Source organism: Notechis scutatus, chromosome 1, assembly GCF_049901735.1.
Source record: "Notechis scutatus isolate UNSWTSFEM ecotype Mainland chromosome 1, rNotScu1.2, whole genome shotgun sequence".
Taxonomy (NCBI): Eukaryota; Metazoa; Chordata; class Lepidosauria; order Squamata; family Elapidae; genus Notechis; species Notechis scutatus.
This window is the reverse complement of record NC_142009.1, coordinates 227,054,211-227,072,857: the sequence shown is the minus strand read 5'-3', so window position 1 is coordinate 227,072,857 and position 18,647 is coordinate 227,054,211. Positions and strand designations below refer to the sequence as shown.

General features: G+C 42.5%; 1 protein-coding gene across 5 annotated transcripts in view; it reads left to right on the top strand.

Annotated features, from left to right (window-relative positions):
* Positions 1-9,035: 9,035 nt before the first annotated feature.
* Positions 9,036-18,647, top strand: part of SPTB (spectrin beta, erythrocytic) — a 127,576-nt gene continuing 117,964 nt past the window's right edge. For 2 of the 5 annotated variants that reach the window (XM_087950446.1, XM_087950449.1), the window contains exon 1: positions 9,495-9,851. The gene's annotated coding sequence lies outside the window, so the exon portion shown is untranslated. Of the gene's footprint in view, positions 9,291-9,494; positions 9,852-10,973; positions 11,039-18,647 lie in introns of those variants that run through there. The other 3 variants (XM_026665619.2, XM_087950448.1, XM_087950447.1) reach the window with 3 other exon arrangements.

The window sequence follows — 18,647 nt, the reverse complement described above, 5'->3', positions numbered from 1 at the left end:
AGTTTAGTTTGGTCTTTAGTAAAAGAATAGGCCTATAGATTTCTATTTAAAAATATAACTCATTTGTGTGACCTTTCTTCCCACTTAAGATACTTAGACATGGGGGAAGATAATATAGTTTTGCTTACTTGAGATAAGTCTCTTTTTGTGTGTGTGTGTATGTGTGTGTGTGTGTATGTATATCATTTATTAGGAAGCTAGGTTTCATCTGGGTGCCTGGTTGGGATGTGTTTGAGCTGGAGGTATTGGGGGTCTGTTTGTGCCCTGGTGTTTGCCTGGCTTGTGGTGTGGAGATTTTTTTGTTTGTGATTGCAGGCTTCCAAATAATTGACAGTCTGGTAGAGTCATCTCTTCTATTCATGCTTTCAAGGTCTTTTTTCAATCTCTGTGTCTTCTCTGATAATTCTGTAGCTGGGGTTTTCTATAGTGGCTAGGGTTTTGGCGCCATTGAAGTCGATACTATGACCTATGGCTTTCATGTGTTGGACTAGTGAGGAAGTGTGTTCCAGCTTTTTTACTGCATTTTTGCATTCATCTAGGCGGGTACTTATTCTTCCATTGGTCTGTCCAATGTATGTGGCCAGGGCATGATGCACAGGGGGGATTTATATATATATATATGTATATGTATATGTATATATATATATATATATATATATATATATATATATATATATATATATATATATATATAAAGTTTTCGCGGGTATTTATATGTATGGTATTCAGCTTTGTTCGGGTATTTTCCCACGTCATTATAGTTGTGCTTTTAAAGTTGTAGCAGTGTTTTGACACTATACAGAAGCCTGATGATGGCAGATGAGATTCTGCCGAATGTATATATGTGTGTGTGTGTATGTATGGTATTCAGCTTTGTTCAGGTATTTTCCCACGTCATTATAGTTGTGCTTTTAAAGTTGTAGCGATGTTTTGGCAGAATCTTATCTGCCATCTTCAGGCTTGTGTATTAGGTTCGTCTGTGTGTCAGGCTTTCACAGCCGTTTCTGTTTTAAATTTGGTGCTAGCCTTGTGCTCTGTTAGAATGGTTTTTTCTTCATCCTGATTGGTTGGGAGTCTTGGTCTGTGTTTATTGGTCTTGGAGTTTGCTGTGTTCTGCTTGATTGGTGTTTCTAATATCTTCTGTCTGTTTTGTAGTGTTTTTTTTGTCTTGATTAGCTGGCAACATTGTGTTTTGTGTATTGGGGGCTTTTAGCGCAGCTTGGCTTCGGGTGAATTGCCGGCTATCGTTTATTAGGCTATCGTTTATTGCCGGCTATCGTTTATTAGGTTTCGTCTGGGTGGCTGGCTGGGGTGGGTTTGAAAGAAATGACCATCTGGTTCAGTTCCAAATGGGGAGAAAGACACTGGAAACATGGAGGCTGATTGGAAATAGAATAGAATACTTTATTGGCCAAGTGTGATTGGACACACAAGGAATTTGGCTTGGTGTAAATATTCTTAGTATACATAAAAGAAAAGATACATTTGTCAGGAGTTGAGAATCATAAGGTACGACACTTAATGATAGTCATAGGGTAATCAAATCATACTAGGAAACAGTCAATATAAATCGTAAAGATACAAGCGACAAAGTTACAGTCATACAGTCACAAGTGGGAGGGGATGGGTGATAAGGAGTGATGAGAAGATTAATAGTAATAGTAGTGCAGACTTTGTAATAGTTGAACAGTGTTGAGAGAATTAGTTGTTTAGTAGACTGATGGCTTTCGGGGGAAAAACTGTTCTTGTGTCTAGTTGTTCTGGTGTGCAGTGCTCTATAGCGTCATTTTCAGGGAAGGAGTTGAAACAGTTTATGTCCAGGATGTGAGGGGTCTGTAAATATTTTCACAGCCCTCTTTTTGACTCGTGCAGTGTACAGGTCCTTGATGAAGGCAGGTTGGTAGTAATTGTTTTTTTCTGCAGTCCTAATTATCCTCTGAAGTCTGTGTCTGTCCTTGTGCTGTCCAGACAGTTTATAGTTAATTGGGAATTGGGATAGTTAGTTAGGAATTGGGAATTGTCCCCTTAAGGGAATGCATCATGGTAAATGTAGTTAAGGTATCCTGGGAAATGTAGCCCATGTCATGTGGCCACATCTGTAATCCTGATTGGTCACTGAATTGACCCTTGGTGGGTTGGGGGATGTTTCTTCACTCTTGCCTGAACCCCAGCAGCATGCTGGCGCCTCACCCCCTTGCTCCACCATTATCGGACTGAAAAGAGAACTATCCTTTTACACCAGAAAGTCAGCTATGCAGAGAATTGGACATTGAGATAAATCTCAACGTAATTGGGAGTTATATTTGAGGATGCCTGATGAACCAATAAAGAGACTTTGTATGGATGCCTTTGTGGAGTAAGTGTGTCTGCCTTAAATTCAGCTAGTAATTATAAAGGGCAGAACAGTCCTGTTGGGTTGCAGAACCGAACCAGACAGTTATAGAGGTGCAGATGATAGACTCAATAATTCCTCTGTAGAACTGAATCAGCAGCTTCTTGGGCAGTTTGAGCTTTCTGAGTTGGCACAGAAAGAATATTCTTTGTTGTGCTTTTCTGATGATGTTTTTGATGTTAGGTGTCCATCTTAGGTCATGTGATATAGTAGAATCTAGAAATTTGAAGGTCTCTACTGTTGGTACTGTGTTGTCTAGTATTGTAAGAGGTGGTAATATGGGAGGGTTTCTTCTAAAGTCTACCACCATTTCTATGGTTTTGAGTGTGTTCAGTTCCAGATTGTTCCGGTTACACCACGAGGCAAGTTGTATAACCTCCTGTCTGTATGTGGATTTGTTGTTGTCTCGAATGAGACCAATCACTGTTGTGTCATCAGCAAACTTCAGTTTTTTAACAGATGGATTGTTTGAGATGCAGTCATTGGTATATAGGGAGAAGTGGAGAAAGCATACAGCCTTGGGTGGGGGCTGTACTGTTTGTACAGGTATCAGATGTGATTCTGCCTAGCTTTACTTGTTGCTTCCTGTCTGTTAGGAAACTTATGATCCACTTACAAGCGTGTTCAGTTACTGCTAGTTGATTTAATTTACTTAGAATAATGTCTGGAATGATGGTATTGAATGCTGAACTGAAATCTACAAAGAGGACCCTTGCATAGGTATTTGGAGATTCAAGGTGTTGTAGGATGGAATGCAGAGCCATATTAATAGCATCATCTGTCGATCTATTTGCTCGGTATGCAAACTGCATGGGATCTAACAGCAGATCTGTGATGGTTTTCAGGTGGGACAGCACAAGCCTTTCAAAGATTTCAAAGATGGTTTATTGATGGACAGGACCACATTGGTTTGAGGTCCTGGGCAGCTGACCACATGGAGTTGAGAAAGGTATTTATACCCTCTCTTGGGCCTTGTCCTTGAGCTTCCTGTTCCTGTGCAAGAAATGTATTTTATTGGTTGTCAGACTCCCAGGGGGCTATGCAGGGGTCATAGCTAACTTTGTAGACTGTCTGTGCCCCAGACTTGGTTGAAGCTTGCTGATGCAATGAAGGGGCTTGTTGGGTAATTCCTATTGTGGCTGAATGGCTTTGCCCTGAAGGATAATCCCATCATCCTGGAGCTGAAGGTCTTTTATCTTATAGATGGGCTGGCTTTCTTAATGTTTTCTTAATATGTACCAAAATATCTGCTGGAGGCAGGGAGCTGGGGTTCTGTTTCCTTTAAGATTCTTATTTCTCTTTTAAGGAAAATATTTTATCCTGCCTTTTTTTAATATTTCCTAAAATATTTAACTCTTCTAGGAGAGGGGTAGGGGCTAACTTTCTACACTACCATCCACCTGTCCTTTCTTAACATAAAAATAACTTTTTCCCTAAGACTGGGCATATTATTTGGAATACTATAGTCTCTAAATGTGATGTAGCTTTCACTCTCAGTGTTGATAAGCAGTCAAGACTAGCTTCTCACACATTTTGGATTAAAGTACAGCAAAAATATAAATGTGATTCAATACTACAACTAATAATAATAACTACTCACTGAATTCCGCCATATGGCATTTGTAGCCATAAACTATTAACAAAAAGTATATTGGGAAGAAATTAAAAATATCAATTGTAAGGAAAGCGAACCTACATTTCTGCTAGCAAAAATGGAGCAGATGTTAGTATTAAAGTAGGAATCCTGATGAAAACTTTGCAAAATTCCATGTAATTATTATTTTTAATAAAACTTGGTAATTCATATACCATCAATCAGCTTCTGAGGTTTTTTTAATGAGAATCACAAAATACATTGATAACAATGATCTGGTAAACAATATTTGGACTTTTCAAAATCTATTGACAAAGTCCTCGCAAAAGGCTTTTGACAAATCTCTGAGCAAATCTGATAATTGTGTAAGAAGATATGAACGCTTACTAAAGAAAAGAGGAAAGTAGGAACAAATGGACAGTTGTTTTAACAGATACGTTTACCAAACATACATAATGGTATTAATTGATTTATTCATTCAATTTGAATAGCCATCCATTTCAAACCAGTGACTTTGGGTGGTAAATAATGACCACCCTCGTACAAATGCAATGAGAATGTGCACCTACTAGTCCCCAGAACAATCCCTGTTCCCCCCCGCCTCCCCCCCCCCAAACACGCCAGGCCGCCAAGCCAGAAAAGTTGGAGACCGCTCCTCTAGAGAATGAATGTTCCAGAGGACGATGGTTATGGCAGAGAAGAGACATCTCCTGGTCCCTGATAGTTCACATTCCCATGAGATTGGATTGGATGGGCAGAAACATCTGGAAGAAGTCCATCCCTTAGGTAACCCAGTCCCATGCCATGCATTAAGGACTTTAAAAATGACACCCAGAATCTTGAATTGCATCTGGAAATACACTGGCAAGCATTTGGCCCCAAAAACAGTAGTATTACATGTGTCAAACAGATTGGAGCAACTTGTTCAGCTGTGTTCTATACTTGCTGAAGCATCTGAATGCTCTCCAACTTGCATCCATTCCTCACCCCACAGCGAGGCTCTGCTCACTGTCACTCATGTCCTCGTGTTCTCATTTTTGATACTGCAATGTAGTTGTAAAGCCACTCAGTTTTGCCTGGATTGAACCAACGCCTCATGTAGGTGTCTGATTTGTTTACAAATGCCTTGGAGTTGGCCCAGTTTGTCAATGCCATTCAGTAGTTGTTTAATACAAAATATTATACAAAATAAATAGAGCTATAAAAGGTCCCTTAAAATTGGGACAGTTAGTATTCAGATAGCAAAGACAGTCCATGCAGAATGCAATTCTACCTGCAAGCTTTCACCAACATTCTTGCTCCTGCATTTTAAGCCCCATGCAGTTTGTGAAGGCTGTTCCAAAAAGGCCCAAGAAAGGCATCCTGCAGCAATCCAATATACACTGGTCAAAAAAAATAAAGGGAACACTTAAACAACACAATGTAACTCCAAGTCAATCACGCTTCTGTGAAATCAAACTGTCCACTTAGGTAGCAACACTGATTTACAATCAATTTCACATGCTGTTGTGCAAATAGAATAGACAACAAACAGGTGGAAAGCATAGGCAGTTAGCAAGACATCCCCAATAAAGGAGTGGTTCTGCAGGTGGTGACCACAGACCACTTCTCAGTTCCTATGCTTTCTGGCTGATGGTTTGGTCACTTTTGAATGCTGGCGGTGCTTTCGCTCTAGTGGTAGCATGAGACGGAGTCTACAACCCACACAAGTGGCTCAGGTAGTGCAGCTCATCCAGGATGGCACATCAATGCGAGCTGCGGCAAGAAGGTTTGCTCTGTCTGTCAGCATAGTGTCCAGAGCATGGAGGCACTACCAGGAGACAGGCCAATACATCAGGAGACGTGGAGGAGGCCGTAGAAGGGCAACAACCCAGCATCAGGACTGCTACCTCCGCCTTTGTGCAAGGAGGGACAGGAGGAGCACTGCCAGAGCCCTGCAAAATGGCCTCCAGCGGGCCACAAATGTGCATGTGGCTGCTCAAACGGTCAGAAACAGACTCCATGAGGGTGGTATGAGGACCCGACTTCCACAGGTGGGGGTTGTGCTTACAGCCCAGCACCGTGCAGGACGTTTGGCATTTGCCAGAAAACACCAAGATTGGCAAATTCACCACTGTGCTCTTCACAGATGAAAGCAGGTTCACACTGAGCACATGTGACAGATGTGACAGGGTCTGGAGATGCCATGGAGAATGTTCTGCTGCCTGCAACATCCTCCAGCGTGATTGGTTTGGCAGTGGGTCAGTAATGGTGTGGGGTGGCATTTCTTTAGGGGGCTGCACAGCCCTCCATGTGCTCGCCAGAGGTAGCCTGACTGCCATTAGGTACCAAGATGAGATCCTCAGACCCCTTGTGAGACCATATGCTGGTGCGGTTGGCCCTGGGTTCCTTCTAATGCAAGACAATGCTAGATTTCATGTGGCTGGAGTGTGTCAGCAGTTCCTCTGCAAGACGAAGGCATTGATGCTATGGATTGGCCCGCCCATTCCCCAGACCTGAATCCAATTGAGCACATCTGGGACATCATGTCTCGCTCCATCCACCAATGCCACGTTGCACCACAGACTGTCCAGGAGTTGGGGGATGCTTTAGTCCAGGTGTGGGAGGAGATCCCTCAGGAGACCATCTGCCACCTCATCAGGAGCATGCCCAGGCATTGTAGGGCGGTCATACAGGCACGGGAGGCCACACACACTACTGAGCCTCATTTTGACTTGTTTCAAGGACATTATATCAAAGTTGGCCTGTAGTGTTTTTTTCCACTTTAATTTTGAGTGTAACTCCAAATCCAGACCTCCATGGGTTGCTAAATTTGATTTCCATTGATAATTTTTGTGTGATTTTGTTATCAGCACATTCAACTATGTAATGAACAATATATTTAATAAGAATATTTCATTCATTCAGATCTAGGATGTTTTATTTTTGTGTTCCCTTTATTTTTTTGAGCAGTGTAGATGTCCTAAGGCAAGCATGCAGATCTGAGCCAACAGATAAAAACTAGAATCTAGAAATACTTCCATGCTGAAAACTAGATTTTTTTACAGGAAAGTTGAAGAATTCCTTTAACCAAAACAGTGTAAATCCTATTTCAAATCCACCTGCTTGCTAGACAGGCATACCTCTGTCCTGTCTGGATAATGTTATTAATTCACATCCAATTCAGAATAGAGTAAGATTCCCTGTTGGTAGATGAAAAAATGAAATAGAGCTGTGTGTCATTGTATTTTTATTGATTTGATTTATACCTCATTTTGCTAAAATTATACAAAAATATTTAATATATCAACATATGAAGGGCATAATATTTCAAACCTGATAAAGCTTCTGAGTGTTTTTTTGGTATTGAATAACTTGAGAGGTGAAAAAAAATCTGAAAAACATTTTGTCCAAATGACATCTTGTAATAGAAAATAGTAATCTTGAGCCAGGTGAAAAAAAATTAATTATTTTGTATATAGATAAATCTCCCATTATTTTGGTACAATATGATGCAATCTAGAACACCATGGGATTTACAGTATAATAGCTTGAAAGGGCAGCAGTTTGGGGAAATTTGTTTCAGAGTTGTCCTTCTCCCAATAGTTATCCTGAGTGTGGATTTAAAAAGATTGTATCTGAGCAAACAATGATTGTCCATAGAAATCTCGTTTATATCACTCATGAAGCCGTTTAAGTTCAATTATCACCCTAGGAATTGGTCTTAAAAATTAACCTAAGGGGATTGACATTTCTATTGATTTCTAGCAATATCTTTTTGCAAATGATAGCAGGTAAACAACTTTCTTCAAATGAATGAGATTTGCCGGCTCAGGAAAAAAAAATAGAGTTCTTGTAAACACTGGACCCTCTGCCGTCAGGATCAGGAAGCAGACTCGTTTTCCCTTTCCCGGAAAGCTGTCCGTTTGCAGCAGCTTCGCGTTGAATAATCCCCGCTCCTCGCCTCCCTTCGCTGTGAAGAATTCACCCTGTAATAGTCTCCGGTGTTCCTAACTGTTTTCCTCAGCAGAAAAGCAGCTACAGTAGGCCTGCAGCACTCGAGCTATATACTACACGATGAGGTTATCCTCTCCTTTGCTTTGCATTTTTAGGCGATTAAGCAAAATGGATTTTTTAAACGAAGGCGATTCCCCTCCCCTTCAAATACTGGTGGGGGCCCGGCCATCTAGCAAATGAGAGCGCAGCTTCACCCTCCCTTCCCCGTCTAAGGACGTCAAGGAAGGGCCGAAGTACAAGTTGGTGACGAAGGGCGCCGCCGCCCGGTTTAAATCAGAGGCGTCAAGATATTCCCTTCGCGCGAGGAAAAAAGCGGGAAATAAAAGAGCGAAACCCTTTCCAGTTGACGTCTAGCCCAGGACGGCGGGTGGGTGAAGCAGGGACAAGGGCAGCCCTGTCACACGCGGCTTATTTCTGAAGCTCGAGGCTATTTGCAGAGGGTTTTTCACGAGCTGCCCAGAAGACGCGGGAACCCGAACCCGAACCCAACCACCAGCCCTCCCCTCCCCATTGCAGCACGAGGGTTGGCGGGCAGCTCAGGCGCGCGGGTTTACGGGGCGGCCACCTTCCCGTCAGCCGCTAACGGAGCGGCGCTCCTTGGTGCGAGAGGCGGGTGCCAAGCTCTGCCTCTCTCCCTCCCCCGCTTTAGTCCGGACAACCGACCCGGTGTAGAGCAGCTATCGGCGTGGTTTCAAGAGTCTCACGTCGCCCTACCACAATCCTCCTGCCACCTCGGTGAAGGAGAGAGCTCCGCGTTGCCCGTGAGGGGCACAGCCTGCGCGCCTCCCCCCGTCGCCACCCTAACCTCCCTCGCTCCCCTATTTCTGTGGCTCTCGCAGTTTAAACCGTGGTGGGTTTTGGTCCCCGCCCCCCGAGTATTTACTCGAAGCAGGAGCTCGAGAGATCAGGCTCTGCTTTAAACTGGGTGTGGCCCGGTTGTTGCCTCTCTGCTCGCCGGGCATCGTTTGCAGCAGGTAGCGGTGGCGGCGGTTGCTGCGCCGGGCATCGCCAGGTGCCGCTGCTGGCGCTGGCCTGGGGGGGCCGCTGTGCTGCATTGCAGAGCAGGCGCTTCCTCCTCCTCCTCCTCCTTTCTCCTTTCCCTCCCCCGGAGGGACACGGCTATCTGGGCCGGGCAGCCGAGCGGTCCCTGAGTAGGAATGTCCCTGCTCGGCCAGATAATGTTATTTATACCACCGGCTGGAAGGGCGGGTCCACCCAGCGCTCCCAGGACCACCCCGGCCCTCCTGGGACTCAGTCTCGCCGCTGCTCTGCTTTCTCTGCTGCCTCTCCTCTTGCTACTCTAGACAGGTGAGTTCGCAAAAGCTGACCCAGAAAAGGAGCGTTGCTGGACACCTGCGAGAAGGGAGTCTTTCAGGTGGCAAGAGGCGCCTCGGCGGGGTGGAGTTGGCTTTGATGAGACTCTTGTGGTGGCGGTGGTGGTGGCGGCGCAGGCATCCCTCTCGCCCCCCAGCAGGCTGGGGCAACCTATTTATAGCAGCGCGCTTGCGTTATAGGAGAAACACGGCGGGGTAGATAAGAGTGTTCGTCCCGAATTTTTCTCTCCTAAGAGAGACAACCATGGCATCGGCCCGGGAAGGAAAAAAAAAAAAAAGAATCGGAAGATTCTCGGCTGCTTACTACGTTTGAGGGAAAAGGGTAGAGAGAATTGGGATTGAAAAGAAGGCAAAGTTATGAGTTTGTGTGAATCTGTCTCTTGCGAGATCGAGGGACTGACTGGGGCGCATTGCTGGACTATCTGGAAGTGAGTTCTCAGAAGAGAAACACCCAAGATAATTTGTACCTTAGTTATCCTTTTGTAAACTCTTGTCTGCGCCTCTTTGTCCACATACTGCATTAGTGGATAGCAAGGTATGTAACGATCAATTATACTTGCAAGAGAGTTTGCCTGTTTAAATCCAACATGTTCTTGCATTAAAAAAAAAAAAAAAGACAAAACTCGGCATCTTGGCCTTGTGTTATGTTTACCTCTGTCAGAAAGCTCTGTTGTTTTTTTCCTACTATCTCTTGGATTTATCTTTTATACAATTGCTCCTGGAGTCTGTTGTCAGTTGTGTCAGTGTAAAGTAGGTATGTAGATGATGCAATCTTTTCTTTTTTCTTTTGCCTATTTGTAATAATTTCATTCTTGGTCTTCAGCAGTAGAATGTCTCATATCCTTGGGCAACGTCTGGTTATTGTTAAGACCACATGGAAGAAATGTGTGGATAATATTTTGATCTGGTACAAGTAAATGGTGAGAACTTAGTGTTATTCAGTTGATGCAAACACAGAGTTTTCTATTGTAACCATTAGTTTATTTGCCAGTTGTTTTCAGGAAAAGTACCTTTACACATGAGATAGGACACAGAACATCCTGTATTGCTAAGTTAATAGTTACATAAAACAATATGACTCTGTTTCAATATCCCTGCTGGATTGTGGCTGATTATGTGTCTATGTGTGCATACAGTTGATTACTTTTCTCCACTGAAATTATTTATTGAATGTGTCAATTTTAAGTTTGGTTTATTAGATTTCTGTTTCATTGTGTTACTTTTTACCATATGAATATTTAAAATAAACAAATGAACATCACATTACTCCCTCTTTCTTTCTGAACACTTAAAGTGGTAGGATGATTATTTTAAAAGCCATATTGTATAAAAGAATGAGAAATGTTTTAGTAAACTAACTTTGATTTAGAATGTTTTATTTTTATTTCAAATTTGCACATATGGTATATAAAATGGATTTAAGAAGGTGTAACTGTTCCATTCTGAAGTTTAAAATATTGCCTTCAATTTTAACTGCATAGTTTATTTTAATGTACTGGGGCACTTAAGAAGTGTTGAACTATAAGACCCATCATTATCCATTCTTAGTTAGAATTGAATTTGTAATATAGGTTGCTAAATTGGGAAAAGCTGAGATAGACATGAATATTTTTCTCTAATTTTTTTTCCAACTTGCAACATCAACTTAGGGAGGAACAGAACCTTGAAACTGACAAGTAATGAACAAAAATGGACTTGTTTGGCTTTTTGGGGAATCTTCTTGTACAAGTTTCTCTGTTAGAAAGTATTGGTGTAACAGATACAGCCCATGTTATAAAACTGCATTTGTCTTGTTGCTGAAGAATTCTGTCAGTTACCATATTGCATGATCTTTGCATTCTTGTTCATACCCTACACTTTGATATTTATTTAGAGGAGATAGGATCTAAGCTAAATACAGAACAATATAATTTCATGGCTAATTCATTTTCTTTATATTTATTATTACCTGTCAGCATGATAATAAATAATGATCCTTTCAAAATGTTTAAACTGAAATGTTTCATTTGGATTTAGTCAAAATAAACTGAAGGTATAAAACCTGCTTAAAACATGTTTCTTCTCAATATATTAAGAATAGGGCAGAAACAGAAACATAGATATGAGATGTGTTTTTAGAAATCGTGCCATGCTAACTACAATATCATGTACCTTTAATAGGAGATTGCAATGAATATTTGTGCCTGTTAGGCTGTGCTTTGGTTGCTTCCCAACTTTTCTCTGATACAAGTCATCTATATATGATAGTCTTAAAATAATCTTACACTTCTAAGCTCTGTCTACAGTAAACTCCAAGATCTACTTTTAATCCCAACTGTCTTGATAATACCACATGTGCACAAGCTACATGAAAATTTGCTTTGTGAGTTTCATGTTTTCTGTTCATCGACTGATTTGGAAAATATTGTTCTTAATCAAAGATCCTGACATACAATTACTGTACTCTGTGCAATAGGGGATACTATCTTATAGAGTTAGATGGTTGATTCAGGTAACCCAGTTATTGCCAACAATGACTGTCAGGACAGACGGTTTTCATATCTATTAAAAATGCCTGGGGTAAAAATAGATGGTTATGTTGATAATGAGACTTGGAGGCTGTTTTTTTAAACAGAATTGAGTTGCAATCTGGTCTACCTTCTTAGACAGGACAGCAAAAAGAAAAAAGCTAACTGCTTTAAAATACCTAATTATAAGATATACATTTGAAAACAAAAGTGCATTGGGTTTTTTGGGTATCACCTTAATCTTTTTCTTGCCCTTATTAATCAGAACATAGAACATTTGATTTAGTGAATGTTCGTTTCTAATCCCAATTAATGTTTGAGAGTTTAGACACCAGATATAGAACCTGAGGGTTTCTATATACAAAGGATGTATTCTATCTATCCTTACATCATATTAACACATTTCATAACCCCAGTAAATTGGAGGCATATTAGGAGCTGGGCAATCACAGTGTGTTGTATCTTTCAATAATATTGCTGTAATTGAGAACAGTTTTGGCAGATGTGCAAGATTCAATTTCATTCTTACTGACATTTTCAGTGGAAGGAGTTCTTGATTTTAAGAACTGAGATAGAACCAAGATGGTTTACACATGCCATACTATTTCTTCAAATAGAAGAAGATACCATTTATTCTTAATAAGAAGGTGTAAGTGGCTAGGATCAGTAAGAATCATGTTTGCTCAAAGTTTGTTTAGTTTCTTCTCTTGCAGAATATAGGGAGTCACTTTAAAGTAGGTACATATAGTATATTGTAAGTACATATAGTACTACTGTACATATTCATATATTCTATGGTTTGCCAAAATTTCGGGCTAATTTCTAATCTAATGACTCTTAAGTGATTGTGTCAGGAAATGAACACTGAGTTTCTACATGTAAACCATTTTCTGTTCATTATAACATTGTACTTTCTGCATTTAAATTATTTAGGGCACATAGAGGTAATCCTTGGCTAACAACAGTTTATTTAATGGCTATTCAAAGTTACAACGGCACTGAGAAAAATGACTTATCACTGCTTTTCACATTTATGACCATTGCAGCATCTCCATGGTTACATGATTAAAATTCAGACACTTGAAAACTGGCTCGTATTTATGACATTTGCTGTGTCCCAGGATCATGTGATTACCTTTTGCAACCTTCTGACAAGCAAAGTCAATGGGGAAGCCATATTCACTTAACAAATATACTACTAACTAACAACTATGGCAAAAAAAGGTCATAAAATGGGGCAAAATTCACTTAACAAGTATCTCGCTTAGCAACAGAAAGTTTGGGCTCAATTGTGATTGTAAGTTGAGGACTATCTAGTTATTGAAATCAAAGTAAAACCATATTTTGTGTCTCTTATAGGTTGTGACTCCAATATAATAGTTTAGCTACAAACTTTCATACAAATTAAAGGATAATATTTTTTTCTGAGCATAGAAGATAGCATGCAATCTGATGCAGTGTACAATATTTCAAGCATAGTTATGATTGTATTTTATTTTATGTGAAAACACAAAGATACATTTCTAAAACCAGGACTGCACTTGTTTTCCTTTGATTTTGTTATGAGTAAAATTGTGTTTTATTAATTGGGAAAAACGTGCATATTTCTTTGCACAATCTGGTAGCTTTCAATAGTAGCTTTCAATTTGAAATAATTTTATAATAAGCATAGCAGGTTCACTAATTAGAAAGTAACCTTGTTGTATGGATCGATTTTGAAGATTCGGCAATTAGTGAATTCATCTCTAGGAACTAATACCTTAGTCCGAACTAAGTAATCTGGACCTTAATTTTACTGACTTGATAATAAATAATCATGTATACCTGCAGATTTTATATGAGATTTGACAAAATAATTAGCATGGAAAAATAGTTTTCTTCTGTAAGCAATAATCACATGCCAAAATTGAGTCATCTCTGATCAATTTGTAAATTTTAATGAATTCCTAAACATGGGATCTTGTACAAATTTGAATGCATATTTATTGTTTGACTGCATGTTTATTATTTATATAAGATAAATAGTTCGTATTAGAGGTACAAAAGTTTGGATACTGTTCCAGTTATTACAGTGTTGTTTTGAAAACCATAAAGGTGATAATTAAGTAGTTATTCATGAGAGATGTTGGGAATTGCCCAGCCAGTCATGGAGGATGGATCAGGTGGGAAATTAGTTTTGAATCACTATACAGCCACAGAAATCCAGCCACAAGAACCCCTCCCCTCTAACTTCCATGGAATTTTATCTGTCTATTCCCAATGGAAGGCAAGCAGCTTGGGAGTTTCTTGTACTATAAGCAGAATACAATAAAGTAGTTAGCTGGAACTGTGCGTATATGGATTTGATCACTTGTATCTGACAACACAATTTTTCAAGTGAACAGATACTATAACCTTTGCAGACCGATGAGACTCTTCCACATCGGATTCCTGGGTTCGCGACACTATCAGATTTGGCCTGGCTCTAGAGTTCTCCACACCCCTGAACTTTTTCATGAACTGTCCTATCTCCTGGGATCCTGTTAAAAGGAACATGACGGAGACAGTGATCAACCACTTACTGGAAATTAAGGCCATCCAACCAGAAGCCCAGGATCAACAAGGACAGGTGTTCTACTCACTACTTTTCGTAGTCCCCAAGAGTTCAGGGGGATGGAGGGCTATCCTAGATTTAAAACGTCTCAACTGTACTCTATCGCAAATTTAAAATGAGTATGTTACAATCCATTCTGCTTAGCATAAGAAAGGGTGATTTTCTGACTTCCATCGATTTAACAGAGGCCTACTTTCACATATCAATTAGACCGTCACACACCAAATTTCTCAGATTCTGCTATAACAACCAACATTTTGAATACATCGCCCTGCCCTTTGGGTTGTCATCTGCCCCAAGGACTTTTACAAAGATTCTGGCAGCTCTAGCCACACACCTTAGGAGCACTCCAGTGAGGCTCCAGTGCTGCCTGGATGACATTTTGATCTTGTCTTCCTCATCCAGGCAAGCAGAATTGGATACTCAAATTACATTGCAGACCCTCCAACACCATGGTTTTTCCATTAATTGGGCAAAAAGTCATTTGTCTCCTTCAACCCACTTAACTCACCTAGGTTCAATGATAGACACAGTCGTAGGAAGAGTGTTTCTATCCCCTGAGGGACAGGAGAGCATTAAGAACTTAGTTCAACTTATCAGGACCCTCTTCCTATAGCTCTTCCTCTAAATTACTGGGAAAAATGATCTCCTGTATTTCTATTGTTCCTTGGGCCCGCTTCCACACTAGATCGCTCCAATGGTACCTGCTTCCGTACCAAAGATCGGAACAAAGCAATTCTAGGACCTGAGTATTAGTTCCTACAAAAGTCCGGCTCTCGCTACACTGGTTCCAGCCATCAACAAGGGCTGCCCACTGAAAGAGCCCCACAGACTCACCATCACCACGGATGCCAGCCTGTTTGGATGGGGAGCACATTTCCAGTCCCTCTCGGCTCAAGGGTGTTGGTCAGCAGCTGAGCAATCGAACAGCATAAATTGGTTGGAGCTCAGGGCAGTCCATCTTGCCCTTTGCAGTTTCTTCCCACATATTTGAAGAAGAAACATCCTCATACTAACAGACAACGCCACAACAAAAGCACATATAAACAGACAGGGGGGTACCCACTCAAAACATCTCATGTGGGAAGCAGAGAGACTGTGTCTTTGGGCAGCAAGGAACTTGGCCTCCATCAGAGCAGAGCATATTTTCGGGCTAACAAACACACAGGCAGACTGGCTAAGCAGGGCCACTGTCGACCAGTCAGAGTGGCACCTGCACCCGAACCTGTTTCAAGAGGCGGTGCAGAAATTTTGTCTGCCAGTTATAGATCTCCCCAAAACTCGCAGCTCCCGAGATTCATTTCAAGATACCCATCACAGGGAGTGGAGAACAGCAACTCCCTCCATTGCTGGTGGCCCAGGGGACTCCTCTATGCTTTCCCTCCTCTCCCACTCATACCCAAAGTGGTCTAAAAGCTGCTGGACGAGAAAGCGGAACTGATCTTGGTGGCACCATATTGGCCCAGGAGGCCGTGATTCGCGGATCTCAGAGGCCTGTCCACAGAAGAACCGTGGAAAATTCCACCGCACAGGATTCTGCTCACCCAGGGACCAATCCAACACCTGGACCCTCAATGGCTACACCTAGCCGTTTGGAGATTGAACGGAGACATCTAAGGACGGAAAATTTATCAACCAAGGTGATCAACACTATTCAAACAGCTCGGTGTCCTTCTTTGAGCCGCATATATAATGCCACATGGAAGATCTTCTATCAGTGGTGCACCAAATCAAGGTGGACCCTTTTTCCCCATCAGTGGCACAACTTTTAGAGTTTCTTCAAGATGGTCTCGACAGGGGTCTCTCTTCAAACACCTTAAGATGGCAGGTTGCGGCTATTGCATCGGTGGTGACTTGGGAGGTTCTAACATCCATCTCCCACCACCCACGAATAAAGAGTTTTCTTCAGGGCGCCACAAATTTATGTCCACCAGTGGTACATCGTTACCCAACCTGGGACCTCAACAAGGTACTCACAGCGCTCATGAAGAGTCCATTTGAACCATTGAAAACTACCAGTCTCCATTTTCTGACATACAAAGTAGTTTTCCTCGTAGCTATAACATCAGCATGACGTATCTCAGAAATAGCGGCTATATCGGCCCGAAAGGATCTCTGCATTTTCCATACCAACAGAGTGGTTCTTCGACCAGACCCCACGTTCACACTGAAAGTCAATTCTGCCTTCCACAGGGCACAAGAACTTGTTCGCCCGAACTTTTGCCCCAGGCCTTCACAGGGACTAGAGCATCAATGGCACCGACTAGATGTCTGCAGAGCTCTTGGTACGTATTTACACTGAACGGCTCCTTTCAGGAAGACTGAAACCCTTTTCGTATCTTTTCAGCCAACCACTCAGGGGCATAAGGTCTCACCTTCAACTATAGGCAGGTGGCTGAAAGCCACAATAGCCAAGGCGTACGAGTCTCAATCTTTACCTGTGCCTAGAGGCATCACGGCACATTCAACAAGGAGCGTGGCAACTTCAGCAGCCTGGGCCACTCAAGCTCCTATAGCAGAAATATGTAGAGTGGCAACATGGGTTTCCCAATTGCCTTTCATTAGGCATTACAAAATTGATGTCTTTGATTCTGCCAAGGCCTCCTTTGGTAGGAGGGTGTTGCAACGAGTCCACTCGGACAGTGGAAGAGCTCCAACCCAGACGGAGACCCTCCCGTAGGACAAGCCAAGCTTTGGTATGTCCCACTCTCTGGATGCTTGGAGCCGCTCAATGGAGAAAGGGCGTTGGTACTTACCTGAGGAAGGGGAGAGGAATACCTCCCAAAGGGACATGTTGATGATGGCACCTAGCTGGGGAAGTCTGGTCATGAGAGTAAGATGGCTTTTCTTCACATTGAGAGAAAAGCCATGGTCCTGCAGAAGTTGCATCGTCAATTGTAGGTTCGTAGAGCAGATTGGCATAATGTGGACTGGATTAAGATGTCGTCCAGGTAACACTGAAGTCTGACAGGAACCGCCCGAAGGGTAGCCACCAACGCTGCCAGCACTTTAGTGAAAACTCTGGGAGCCGACGACAGCCCAAAAGGAAGGGCCTGGTACTGGAAATGCCTGTGCTGATAGGAAAAATAAAGAAACTGGCGGTGATGACGCCAGATAGGAATATGGAGGTTGTCCTCCGTAAGGTCTATGGAAGAGAGGAGTTCGCCCTCCGGAATGCTCTCTAGGATGGAATGCAAGTTCTGCATTTTGAAATGCCTGTATGAGATGAACCTGTTTAAAAACTTGAGGTCAAGAATGGCACACCACCCCTTAGATGCCTTTGGGACCACAAAAAGCCTGGAATAAAACCCCCGCCCTTGTTGGTCCACAGGAACAGGTTGAATGGCCCTAATTTCAACCAGATGCTTGATGGCTGATTCTACCAGGACCCGTTTGGCCCTATCCCGTGAAACGAGGCAGGTCACAAAATGCTCTGGGGGAGGCGAGAGGAATTCTAGCTGCAGACCTGATCTGATTGTCCTGAGGACCCAGGCATCCGACATAGATTCCTCCCATTTGGTGGCAAAGAAGGCCAGACCTCCTATGGGAGGGGAAAATAGGCATTTATTTGGAGCATCTGAAGGCACAGCCTCCTCCTCCTTGAAAGGGCCATTTATCCGTATATTGGTGCTGCTGTCTGCCAGATGCCTCAGGACGTTGAGCCCTCAGATGCCGGGGGAAGTGAGGGGAAGGATCAGCCTGAAAAGGTGAAGGCCAGAAATAAGGAGCTGCGCGGTAGTCCACCCTCTTACCCGTCAACGAGAGGACTTTTCTCTTAACCCTGGTCTCAACTAAATATGGATCCAGGACCTCACCGAATAGCTTCTCACTAGCACAAGGAGCCAATGCTAGCTTCCACTTATAGTGTGAGTCGGATTGCCAGTTACAGAGCCAAAGTAGTCACCTCGCAGTGACCGAGGAGGCCATGGCTCTAGAGGCAAACTTGGCTGACTTCAGGGTGGCATCAGCTGTAAATTCAGCCACTGCAATGATTTTGTTAAGATCTTGGTGAGATCTAAAATCAGACAGAGGAAGGCACTCCTGTAATTGATGCAGCCAGCGGATTGATGCTCTAGTAAAAAATGACGCTGCTGTCGAGGCCCGAACAGCCCAAGCCGAGGCCTGATGGTTACGTTTGAGCGTTTGCTCCGATCTTTTGTCCTCGGCCTTGAGCACGTCCTCTGGTTCAGTGGGGATGCCAGAGGAGGAGAAGGAGGCCACTACTGGAGCA